An 11,811-nucleotide genomic window follows, 5' to 3' on the forward strand; every position below is an offset into this window, starting at 1 on the left:
TATATTTTTTAATCGTAGAGAAATAGGGGCCATGATATGAATAGATATGTGCACATCCATACTGGCTGATCAGTATTATTCACAATACAAAACGTCTGAAACAACTTAAGTTGCCTATCAAAAGATGAATAAACAAACAAACTGTGGTCCTTATGCACAATGGAATATGACACAAAGTTAAAGGATAATGATGAAGAGACCTCAGGAGGCTCATAAACCTGGGGCCATTATGCTGAGTGAAGTTAATCACAAAAGGACAAATATTATATAAAACCATTACTGTATAAAGAGTCAAGAAAAGGTTTGCACACATAAGGAAACAGTCTTTCAAGATACCTGAATTAAAAGTGCAAAAGAGGGTAACAGATAAGAAGGAGAAGAGCAGCAAAAAAGATACAGTCAAAGGATGGCACTGGGAAGAGCACAGGAGCCAAAAGCAACAAAGGTAAATACTAGTGCATACCAAAGTCTACACTAACAGTAACAACAATAATCTTCCAGGGAAGACATAGCCACCCAAGCTGAACAGGGAAGGGAAGGTGAATGGGTCTACATTCACAAAGATAGAAGGTTTGACAGAGGGCATTTCTAGATATGCAGTTATATATTCTACAAATATACCCATGAAAATAGTAGGGCACACAAAGGGCAAAATAATGACAACTTTTTAGCCATAATCAAACACCTTGAAGGAATAAGATGTTGGGTCTAGGGGCTCAGGATCGCAGGCTCAGGGGACACCAACACCAATTGACATAAAATAGTCTACAGTGTTCTACATCCTGGAGCAACCGGGGTCTTAAAAGCTTAAGAGCAGCCATGAAGGTACAGCCAGTGGTCTCTCCCCATCCAGAGCAAAGAAGAGTAAGCAAAATCAAAGACACACGGAAATACTCCATCCAAAGTACTGACAAGCAACACGAACCTCAGGCTCTGGGAACCTAAGACCAAAAGAACTAGATGGTGCCACTGCTGACTACTCTGAAAGGGGTCACAACAGGAAATGGGAGCAAAAATGTGGGACTCAAAATAAGAGAAAAAGATCACTTACTGGTTGGATAGAAACTGGTGGAAACCCCAATATTACGGTTTTTGGTCACCCTTTAGGCATGAAAGTGAGCTTACCCCCTTGGCTCAATTTTTCAGGCTTATATGAGAAGTATGAACTCCTTAAAACAACCAACCATATGAATCAAAAGGGTAGCATTTGCCCAGGACTAGAGCTCAGAAGCAAGAAGGAATAGAAAATAAGGATAAATGGAAATTAAATACAGGGAGGAAGTGGGAAGAGAACAGTTACATCGCGGTGATTACAATCAATGACATAAAATAAAATGTGAACGTATTGTTGAATGGATAACCAATTTGCTCTGTAAGCTTTCACTCACATCACAATAAAAAGGTCTTTTAAAAAATTTCTTGTCAACTCATTTAAGTGAATTTAGCATCATAAGAATATCTGTCATATGAGCTGTGATACACATTAGATGTGTCACTTGTGATTTTATTTAGCATGCATAGAAACAAATATATAATCATTAAAATGTTTTTTAAAAATCTTTACATATCTGATATTTTTTAAATGCCATAAGCAAATGTGGTGAAGAAAGCTGATGATGCCTGGCTATCAAAAGGATATAACATCTGGGGTCTTAAAGGCTTCAAGGTAAACAAGAGACCATCTAACTCAGAAGCAACAAAGCCCACATGAAAGAAGCACACCAGCCTGTGCGATTGCAAGGTGTCAAAGGGATCAGGTATCAGGCATCAAAGAACAAAAACCCTATCATTGTGAATGAGGGGGAGTGCAGAGTGGGGACCCAAAGCCCATCTGTAGGCAACTGGACACCCCCTTACAAAAGGGTCACTGGGAGGAGACAAGCCAGTCAGGGTACAGTGTAGCAACAACTTCCCTCTAGTTCTTAAATGCTTCCTCCCCCCGCTATCATGATCCCAAGTCGACCTTACAAATATGGCTAGACCAGAGGATGTACACTGGTACAGACAGGAACTGGAATCCAGGTGCCAAACTCTGTTTCCTGTCCCCTGGAATCCAGGCAGGATGATCCCTTCAGGACCAGTGGTGAGAGTAGCTAGATACCTGGAGGTTGGAGGAGGGTGGGGTAGAAAGTGGGAACTGATTACAAGGATCTACATATAACCCCCTCCCTGGGGGATGGACAACAGAAAAGTGTGTGAAGGGAGACGTCGGACAGTGTAAGATATGACAAAATAATAATAATTTATAAGTGATCAAGGGTTAATGAGGGAGGGGGAGCAGGGAATGAGGGGGGGAAATGAAGAGCTGATATCAAGAGCTTAAGTAGAAAGGAAACATTTTGAGAATGATGATGGCAACAAATGTACAAATGTGCTTGACACGATGGATGCATGTATGGATTGTGATAAGAATTGTACCAGGCCCCAATAAATGATTTTTTTTAAAAAAACCAACCCATAAAATGTCTATTCTTGTCTTGGTTTCTACATCTGAACAAAGAGAAGGCTAAATAAACTATAAATTATCAAGGGTTCATGAGGGAGGGGGCAGGAAGGGAGGGGGGAAAAATGAAGAGCTGATACCAAAGGCTCAAGCAGAAAGCAGATGTTTTGAGAATGATGATGGCAACAAATATACAAATGTGTTTGACACAAGAGTTGTAGGAGCCCCCAATAAAATGATTTTTTTAAAAAGAAAGAAACCATTAATCCAGAAAAAAAAGAAACTAAATGAACTAAAAGATTCTATAAAAGTAGACTGGCTCCAGCTCCCACAAGATTTCAGTCAACTGATCAGGCTCCTAGGCCTGGCCTGGCACACGGTAAGGAGGAGACAGGAAACAAAGAGTTTGGCACCTGTCAGATATTGACAAGCATCAGGCCAGGAACTCTGTTGCCAAGAGAAGCACAGGCTATACAAGGCCCAAACTGCAGAGCCACCCTCCACAGAAGCCCCTAGAGACCCCAAAACCCGCTCCAATCCTAAACTCCATGGGCAGTCTCCAATTACAGAGTTTCTAGTTAGAGAAAACCTCAGTTAGCTACTTCTCTTTACAGCTGGGGAAACTGAGGTCCAGAAGAAGCCTATGCAAGCAGAGAACTGAGTTAAAAACTCAAGTGCCCTGATGGTCAAGCCATCCCTATTACTGTCCACCATGAGGGTTAATTTTATGGTTTATTTAAGTGCCAACTTCCAAGTGGTTTGGTTAAATACTAGACTCGCTGCTGTTTCAGAACATAATATAATGGCTTTCTATAATATAACTGAATACAATCAATAAAAATAGAGCTTCCTTAGGGTGTGTTCTGCCTCCAGATTATAAATACTTTGGGAGAATTTGCTGGTCTCACCACTGCATACTGTCCTTTACCTGACCTATGGATCTTGGTATACAAGCCTAAAGATAGATTTTGAACTTGCTAGCCCCAATAATCCTATGAGCTAATTTTTTTCCTCTCTCTCTCCTATGCATATGTAAATACCTATCTATATATTAAATTGTATAGATATCTGCCTATAGATTATACTTCAATCCCCACAAGTGTGAGTGTCTCCGATTACCTCACCCTGGGGGTATGATCTGGGATCAGCCAGCCCTCAGAACACAAAGCAGATCCTTCCAGGAAAAGAAATATAAGAGTTCTTATTTAGATGGGAGCATAAAGATCCTATGGAAAGTAGCTTTTCTGGAAGTAGCTTGGAATGAAGGTGCCACATATTCATTGCAGGGACTTCAAAGCTGCGCAGAGGGTCGTGGGTCATCTGAATCTGGTCCTCAGGAAAGAAGGACATATATCTGCATATATCTGCAATAGACTATGTTGACCAAAGGGAACACATATAAAAATCTCTTTGCATCAGGTAGTATAGAAAGGGGACAGAAATGTAACTTGGAAAACACAATGTCTATAAGCAACCAGATGGCTTTCTGAGTTCTGGCCAACTCCCTCGGACCCCCAGCAGCCCTCCCACCAGCTCCCAGACATTTACCTGATGCTGCCACAAAGGAATCCCAGGCCCGTGCGAAGTCCAAGGCCTCTCCCTCTTCAACTGAAAGAGAGAGCAGAGGTGTGGCAGTGAGTTGTGAAGTTGTACAAACCAGGACTTCACACCAGATTAAAATAGTTCAGTCATGACCTACAGAAGCAAGAACAGCATACACGTTGCATAGTAACCGAATGTGGAACTTGAAACAGGCAGCGATGCCCCACACAAAGATGTGTGGACACATGGCCAGCGCTATCTTTGACTTTATGTCACTACCTGTTTCCTACTAGAGTCAAAGTCAGATGCACAAGCCATGTGGTTGCTATGGAATGCATATGCTACCCTCGTGTCCAGAAGTCATGACTGAGCCATTTCAAACTGCTTAGAAGTCCTGGTGCAAACAGGTAATTGGGGTGAAGGGCACAGGACAAGGAAGACTGTACATGTGCAGGGCGGGTTCCTTCTACTACCCACGTCAGGGCATCAAACCAAACTAGTTGTTGTCAAGTCAACTCTGACTAATGATAATCCACATGTATAAAAATTGGGATTTTCAATGACTGATTTTTTCCAAAAGTAGATCACCAGTCCTCAGGCGCCTCTGAGCAGACTCAAACCTCCCACCATTGAGTTAGCAGCTGAGTGAGTTAACCACTGGAACCACTCAGGGATTTCTGTTCGGGGTAGAAGTATTAAGACTCTATAAAGAGGATGTTGTTAGTCTCACAAAGGTGTAAAATGACTAAAGCATGAATAGCAAAAATAGGCGTGGTGTCTGTTATAATGTCCCCATTCCTATGGCCCTGGCAGACATCACTACTCAATCTCAGAACTGTCCCAAGTCAAGAAGCAGCAGCAAAATCTTTCTTTACATAGTGCCACAGGCCATTTCTAACTAGAACTTAGTTTTCACTTGGGATGATGCTATTTACCAGTCATTGAATAAAGCACGAACTTGGACCTTTCCAGGATCCTGCAGGCATCATCCTCTACCAAGTAGCTCCCACTGGCTACCACTGAAATGTAGAAGTTTTCTAGAATCTTTCAAAAAACAAACAAGGTTCCTCTCAGAAGTTAGCAAGCTTGGGGTGCTGTTACCCACCCTGAGATTTGATCCACATGCTGAGGTCAAATGTCTTGTGGTCAACAAGTTTGAGTACCCCAAGTCATGGCTATCCCACTGAAGGCAACTCACCTCCCCTACTTCACAGCAAGAGGCTGGGTAAGGATAGGGTGTCCCTATCACTCCAAACCACAGCCTGTGTGCACAGGATTGGGAAGGTTATGCACTCAAGAACATAGGAGAAACTACACAACATCAAAAAGCCTCTGGAATTAATCCTGGCCTGGGGTATGGAATCCTATTAAAGATGGGTTACGGACATTATAAAATAGAACTCTGTTGAAGCAAAAAATGTGTGCACACAGTGTTTTTCGGTTGTAATAGGCTCTGGAGTTCTACACATGTGCAAGCTGCACCTACCACCCAGTTCACCTCATACTGGCAATGCAATTGAGAGTGCTCTGGGGGTACACACGGTTTGCTAGGCACAGTGTGGAAGGCTGGGCGGACACTGTTGTGTTGAAACGGCTGTTCAACACAAGAACTCACAAAGGTGAAGTGATGTGCCTGAAGCTACACAGGTAGTTGAGGGTGTGTGCAGAGTTTGGACATAGGTACAAGGTTGTCTGTGTCAAAGGCTACTCTTGAGACCACTGATCGCTAAGGGGCAGGCGATGTCAACCAGAATCCTAGCAAGCTGGGACTGGCAAGCACCTACTGCAACCTACCACGCTAATCATGGGCTCATGGCATGCAGCGCAGTAAAGCTGGACTAGCGTCAGTACTTGGGTTCTAGCACCAGGCTGCCTGGGTACAAATTCAAGCCCTGTTTCTGAGAAGCTATGTGTCTTTAGGCAAATGATTTAACTTTCAGGCTTTAGTTTTCTCGCCTGAAAAATCAAGGTCATAATAATACCTGAGGCAAAGGGTTATTGGGAGGGTTAAGTGGGATGATCTCTAAACAGCCTAGGCACCTCGCCTCACACAGGGTACCTGTCCCATAATTGTCAGCAATCCTGGGTGGTGCAAATAGTTAACACATTCAACTAAAACTAAAAGGTTGGAGGTTTGAATCCACCTAGGGGTGACTTAGAAAACAAGGTCTGACAGTCTACTTCAGAAGAATCAGCCATTGAAAACTGTATGAGCCCAGCTCTACTCTGATATACATGGGTCACCCTGAGTCCGCACCAACCCCTTGGCAATTACCTTCCAACATGTTTCAGTGCTCTCACCTGTGCAAGCTGCACAGGAGTGGGGTCAGGGCCATGGCGGCAACAGCTCTCAGAATTAAAAGTCCTGTTCTATGCAGCGTTACAATCTGTCTCCCACTATTATCTCCCCCACTAGGTTTCCTTTAAACAGGCTGCTCCAGAGGGAATATGCAAACAAGTGATTAGCAGGCCAAACAATGTTGAAGAAGTGCCCTCTCTCTTCCAACTTTGCATCCTGAGAGTAGAAACTCAGGATTAAGACAATGAAATGCAGAGGCAATGTGGGCTGGGACCAAAGAAGCTATGTTTTTACTTAACTACAGTTGGAGTGGGGTTTCAAATATGCAACTAGGTAAATATGAATTAAGATCTGGTGTCAGACAAATTAATATTACGCACTAAAATGATTCCAACCATACAGACTGCAACATAACTGCATGTAACACTTAGAGCAATCAAGGGCCAGAGGAGCAGCTGTTAACAGTATTCATCGCCACACCTGAAATCCATTCTTCACACATCCATCTTCTACTTTAAAATGTTTGTGTGTATATATCTTGAGAGAGAGAGAGAGTGTGTGTGTGTGTGCTGTGTATGTAGCAAGTGGTGGAGAGAGAGAGACAGGCAGGCAGGCAGGCATATCTGTCACCACTAGCAGTGGCTGTTGAAGACCACCATCTCTTTCAGTGCATAGTCCCTTATATCTCACCTCCTCTCCTGTTGGTGACCTTGGAGTGTCTGCTAGTACTTGTACTATTTTCTCCCCAATAACCCCCCCAAGTCTAAGCTTCCCTCTCTGTAAACTCTGCCCTGCTTGAGGCACAGTAGTCAACTTCAGGAGCCATCTGTTCCATGGCACACCTGTGTCCACCAGTACCTGAGAGACTCAGAGAGGTCCTGCAATTCACCCAAGGACTTAAGGTGACCAGATTCCCCACTTTTGGCAGGACAGTCCCAATTGTTAACAATTTTTCCCACGTCTTGCGGCGTTTTTAAAAAGTTCCAATTTTTTGAAAGAATGCTCGACAAGCTAGGGTATATGGTTTTCGGCTGCCATATGGCTATTTCCCCAGGATAAGAGTTTTATCAATGGTGTCCCGCTTTTGTCCCGCTTTACCAATGTTAAAATCTGGTCACCTTATGACCAAGGTCATACAGCCAGGCAGCAGTTGCTCCCAAACCTTCCTAACCATTGGACTACCTTAACCAGAGTACGCATCTCAGCTCCCTAGTTGGTCGTTCATAGCCCTTACTTTAACACACAGTCATTATTCTATGACTGTTTTGGTGGCTTGACCTTTGTCCCTTATCTTAACCATTACTGAATCCCAGCGCCTAGCTCAATGCAAACACATTAGGAGACACGCGACATTTTTAAAAAATAAATAAATAATGGTACAGGTCCCGGGAAGAACCCCAGAGAACCTGTCAGTGGGCTGAACTTCATTCTAGACCTGGAAATGGCTAACGCAGACAGACACATCTCTGATCCCCTGCATACCACCACTGTCCCCTGGAGCAGGCTCCCATTGGCAGGCAGGAAATAGAGCATCCCTGCTCTCCACTTAGTCCTAAACAATCCTAAAGAGCAAAAAAAGTACAAGTGAAATGGGGAAGATGTCATGTATAGCTGCACAGGTTGTGAGATGTGCAAGGGAGCCAGAAGAGGTGGCCAAAAGAGGGCTGAAACTCAGCCCAACTCTCTCCACCATGCAGTATGCCCTGGGCAGGGTTGTGAGTGCCTATAGGGACAAAGACAATGCCCCTCTTTTTCTCCATCAAAGGAGCTGAAAGGGCCATGACCATCACAGGCTTCAATGCAAAATGAGCAGGGCTGTGTGCAAATTAGCCAAACTACCCAACCTATGTACGTGTCCCAAGCTCCTCTTGGGTAGTGGGACCAGGTAGTGGGTGAGGTGGGGGATGATGGCATGGAAACATAAAGATGCTCTAGAGCTAGAAGTGTGTGTACCCAAGACTCCCGACAATAGCTCCTCAGCCCTGAGCACACACCCTCACAGGAGCCCAAGCCTCATGACAGGTCACATTACACCCCATTCATTAAATTCTTGTGATTCACACCCTGATCCCATGAGGGGGAAAAGACAACAGCCATTTAATTGGCACAGGTAATGTCATCTGCCATAACCCTTCACAAGCACAGACTCTGGAGTAACAGTGGGAAGGATGTGACCCTGGGACTCCCTCCTGTCCAACTCTGTCCACAACCCCATTAAATGAGAATCTCTCTGGGAAGATAGTGGTCTAGTATTGAAAACCAACTTCACTGCCATCAAGCCAATTCCAACTGAGGTAGTTAGTTTATTGTGCCAACCTGGCCGATAAACACATGTGGGGTTAATTGAAGGGCGGAGAAACAAATGGTTCAGTGAGCCTCGCCTTTCTGGTTCTTGGGTCTCTTGCTTTCTGATGGTCGGACCAGGGTGCAGCTGCCTTAGCTAGTTCCCTGCTTTAGCTGACAAGGCTCACTTCCTGCAAGACATCTCTGAGGAGAAGCTACATGGACCTACCCTGATGCAGCCATGGGTGCTGGAGCAGCTGTGTGGAGACCCCTGCCAGCGCTGAGATGCTTACACGCTCACTGATTCGGCTTTCCTCCTGCAGTCGGCATCACTGCGTGTGTTTTGTGAGATGGAGGAGGACTTTGTGGATTGGTGTCGGGCATATGGGTTAATGTTGGACTTGTGGGCTTGAGACAGCACTGGGTTGGGATGTTTTCTTGATGTGCACTTAATTTTTATATAAAACTCTCTTATACATGAGTTTCTGTGGACTTGTTTCTCTAAAGTCCCCAGACTAACACACCAACTCATAGGGACCCTATATGACACAGTACAACTATCGCTGTGGGTGTCTGAGGCTGTGAATATTTATGGGGGCAGAAAGCCTCAGCTCTCTCCCATGGAGTGGCTGGTGAGTCAACATACAACCCACCATGCTCCCACAGCTCCCCATCACATTGAAAGAAGCCTGTTTTTCATCAGATAATGAGCCTCCTTCTCCATCTGATCGAGTGCCAAAACAAAATCAGTAGCTGGAAGAAAAATTGTTGCATGGAGTTACCAAGAGATAAGGTAGGTAAATAGATCCCCAAGTCACCAGCACTTTTCCAAGAGATTTTCACAGGCACTTTTCCAAGAGATTTTCACAGGCAATTTTGGCCATATTTGGTTTCTCCCTTAAAAACATTGCGCTATTGGAAATTATTCTCTTCACCAATCTCAGGCAGAGGGGCTGCAGTATAGACTTTGCTCCACCACTGTGGTGTCTTTCTTTCCTGGCCCCGCTACCTATCAAAGAGGGGGAACAGAAAGCTACCTAGGTAGAGTTGACACCAGAAAAGAGCAGGCCCACCTTTACAGGAAGCAATGACCTTTCTAGAAACCTCCCAACAGAACTCATCTATCTGCATAGATGAAAGTGTCATCCAACGAGCCTCTGGAAAGAAGCAATCGGTATAGGGGATCAGACGGACCCTGGAATAGGGCTGCTCAGATTTAGTCCCAGCTCCATTATTGATTAGCCTTTAGATTGTGGGCAAAAAGGTAGAACCAACTGATCTTCAGTCTCCTCATCTGTAAAACAGGAGTGACATTAAGTATCAACTTCACATGAGTTTCATCAGGACTAAATGAGATAAGTGATATTTTGGAAGTGTCTGGTCCAAAGTAAACACACAATCGATGTTAACTCACACTACTGGGGTAATGTGAACGCTTCCCTGCCTCCCTGCTCAATCCGCTGTAGAAGACAAAGGACTTCACGGAGATAATTCACAGGGACTGTCTACACTCCTGGCTCCTGGTGTTCCTCGCTGCCTGTGGAAAGGGAATGGCTGCGTTCTGAATGGTGAGACCAACAATCCCACTGAGATTCCCTCCATCCTCTGCAAGAAGGGCCTGGGCTGGAGTGATCAGTGCTTCCCTGCCTTCCAATCTACCAGACGGGGATGGAATCCTGAAATGGGGAGCCCTCCAGAGCTCACGGCTAAGGGGCTCAACTTTCATGCCAACTCATCTTCCTCAGCCTTTATCAACAACCCACACCCTAAACACGCCACAGAAAAGACCAGCATCACCAGATGCTGTGATCCCAGAAAAATCTTCGCCCTAGACAACTTTGCAGGCTTCTGTTTCTTCCCTAATTAAAAAAAAAAAAAAACAGAAGAAGAATACAATGTGTAAAATAAGATAATGAATAGGAGACAGTGAATTTTCTCCAAACAGCTAGACATTTTCTTTCCTTTCCCCACTAGATCAGGGATAGAATATATAGAGAATACCTGGTGTAGCTCCCCTATTCTGCAACTGTGATAAATATTACCAATAGATCACAGCGTTCTTTCTCACTGAACAGAGATACAGCTTAGAAAAAGCTCAATAAAATGGGTTAAAATCTACTCGCCACTTCCATCCTGCTCCATTGAGCTTCCATGTCCTTCACTCACCTGCATGCTACTCGATGGAGACACACACAGACACCCAGACACCTCTGCACTTGAGTGTGTCTGACTCAATCCAATTGGGGGACAGTAAGAGCTCTTCTGGAAAGCTAAGTTTCAAGAAACCCAGCTGGGTGCTGGGTAGATGCTGTGCTGGGCATCCCCCCGACCAATCCCCACTTAATCCTCCCAGCCCCCCACTTTTCTAAGGGCACTCACAGCAATTGGCTAGAAGCCAGACCACAGCTCACAAGGCCAGTGCCAGATGTTTGCAAGCATGGCTTTGGCTGAAAGGTAGAAGCTAAAGGAGGGAGAAAGAGGGGAGTCAAGGCACCTAACTACTCACCCTTTGTTCTCTCTCGGTCTAGTCCAGTGAGAAGAAAAAAAGAAAGAAAACTGACAAATGCACAGCCACCTGATGAGCCAAATTTAGTGGAAAAGGGGATCAGGGCTTATGAAGACAGAAAGGCAGCACTACAAAGGCAAGATGTCTACTTGAATTAAAACATCTTTTTTTCCCTCCTCTTTGTTGAAAGAGTCTCTTACCGCTCTGTCAGGAAAGGAGCCAAGCCTACCTAACGTGGTCGCCCTTGGGGACTGGCCCTAGTATGTGACCAGCGTGTTCCTCTGTGCTGGTCCTAAGTTGATAAGGAGGCAGTGGGCAACGTGGTCAAGGGTCCCCTACCTCATCCTCAGATCCTTTTACAGAATGTGAAACAGAGTCCCAAAAAAACGATAACAAAGGCAGGCCTCCACCATCCAAATCTTCTTTGAATAAGCAGCAAGACTCATGACTCCTCACTATAGGCAAGCACTGCGATAAACATTTTATATTCATTTCATTGCCCAAAATAAGCCACTGAAGACATGAACAGTTAGGCACTTGACTGGTGGCCTGAAAGTTGGTGATTCCAATCCACCATGAGGCACATCAAATGACAGTCCTGGTGAGCTGCTGCTTCAGAAGGGGACAGCCACAAAAACCCTGTGGAGCACAGTTCTCCTCTACAACACAGCTGGTGACGACAAGTCAGAAGAGACGCAACACCAGCTAGGAACGAACAACTGCCTAAAATTGTGCTTC

At 44.7% G+C, this 11,811-nt stretch overlaps 1 protein-coding gene across 1 annotated transcript in view; it reads right to left on the reverse strand.

Annotated features, from left to right (window-relative positions):
- Window positions 1–4,047, reverse strand: part of ZNF423 (zinc finger protein 423) — a 362,848-nt gene extending 358,801 nt beyond the window's left edge. The window contains exon 1 of the mRNA XM_004704685.3: window positions 3,992–4,047. The gene's annotated coding sequence lies outside the window, so the exon portion shown is untranslated. The remainder of the gene's footprint in view (window positions 1–3,991) is intronic.
- Window positions 4,048–11,811: the final 7,764 nt, after the last annotated feature.

This window comes from Echinops telfairi, unplaced genomic scaffold (genome assembly GCF_000313985.2).
Source record: "Echinops telfairi isolate 266 unplaced genomic scaffold, ASM31398v2 ScPeMD7_2291;HRSCAF=2852, whole genome shotgun sequence".
Lineage (NCBI taxonomy): Eukaryota > Metazoa > Chordata > Mammalia > Afrosoricida > Tenrecidae > Echinops > Echinops telfairi.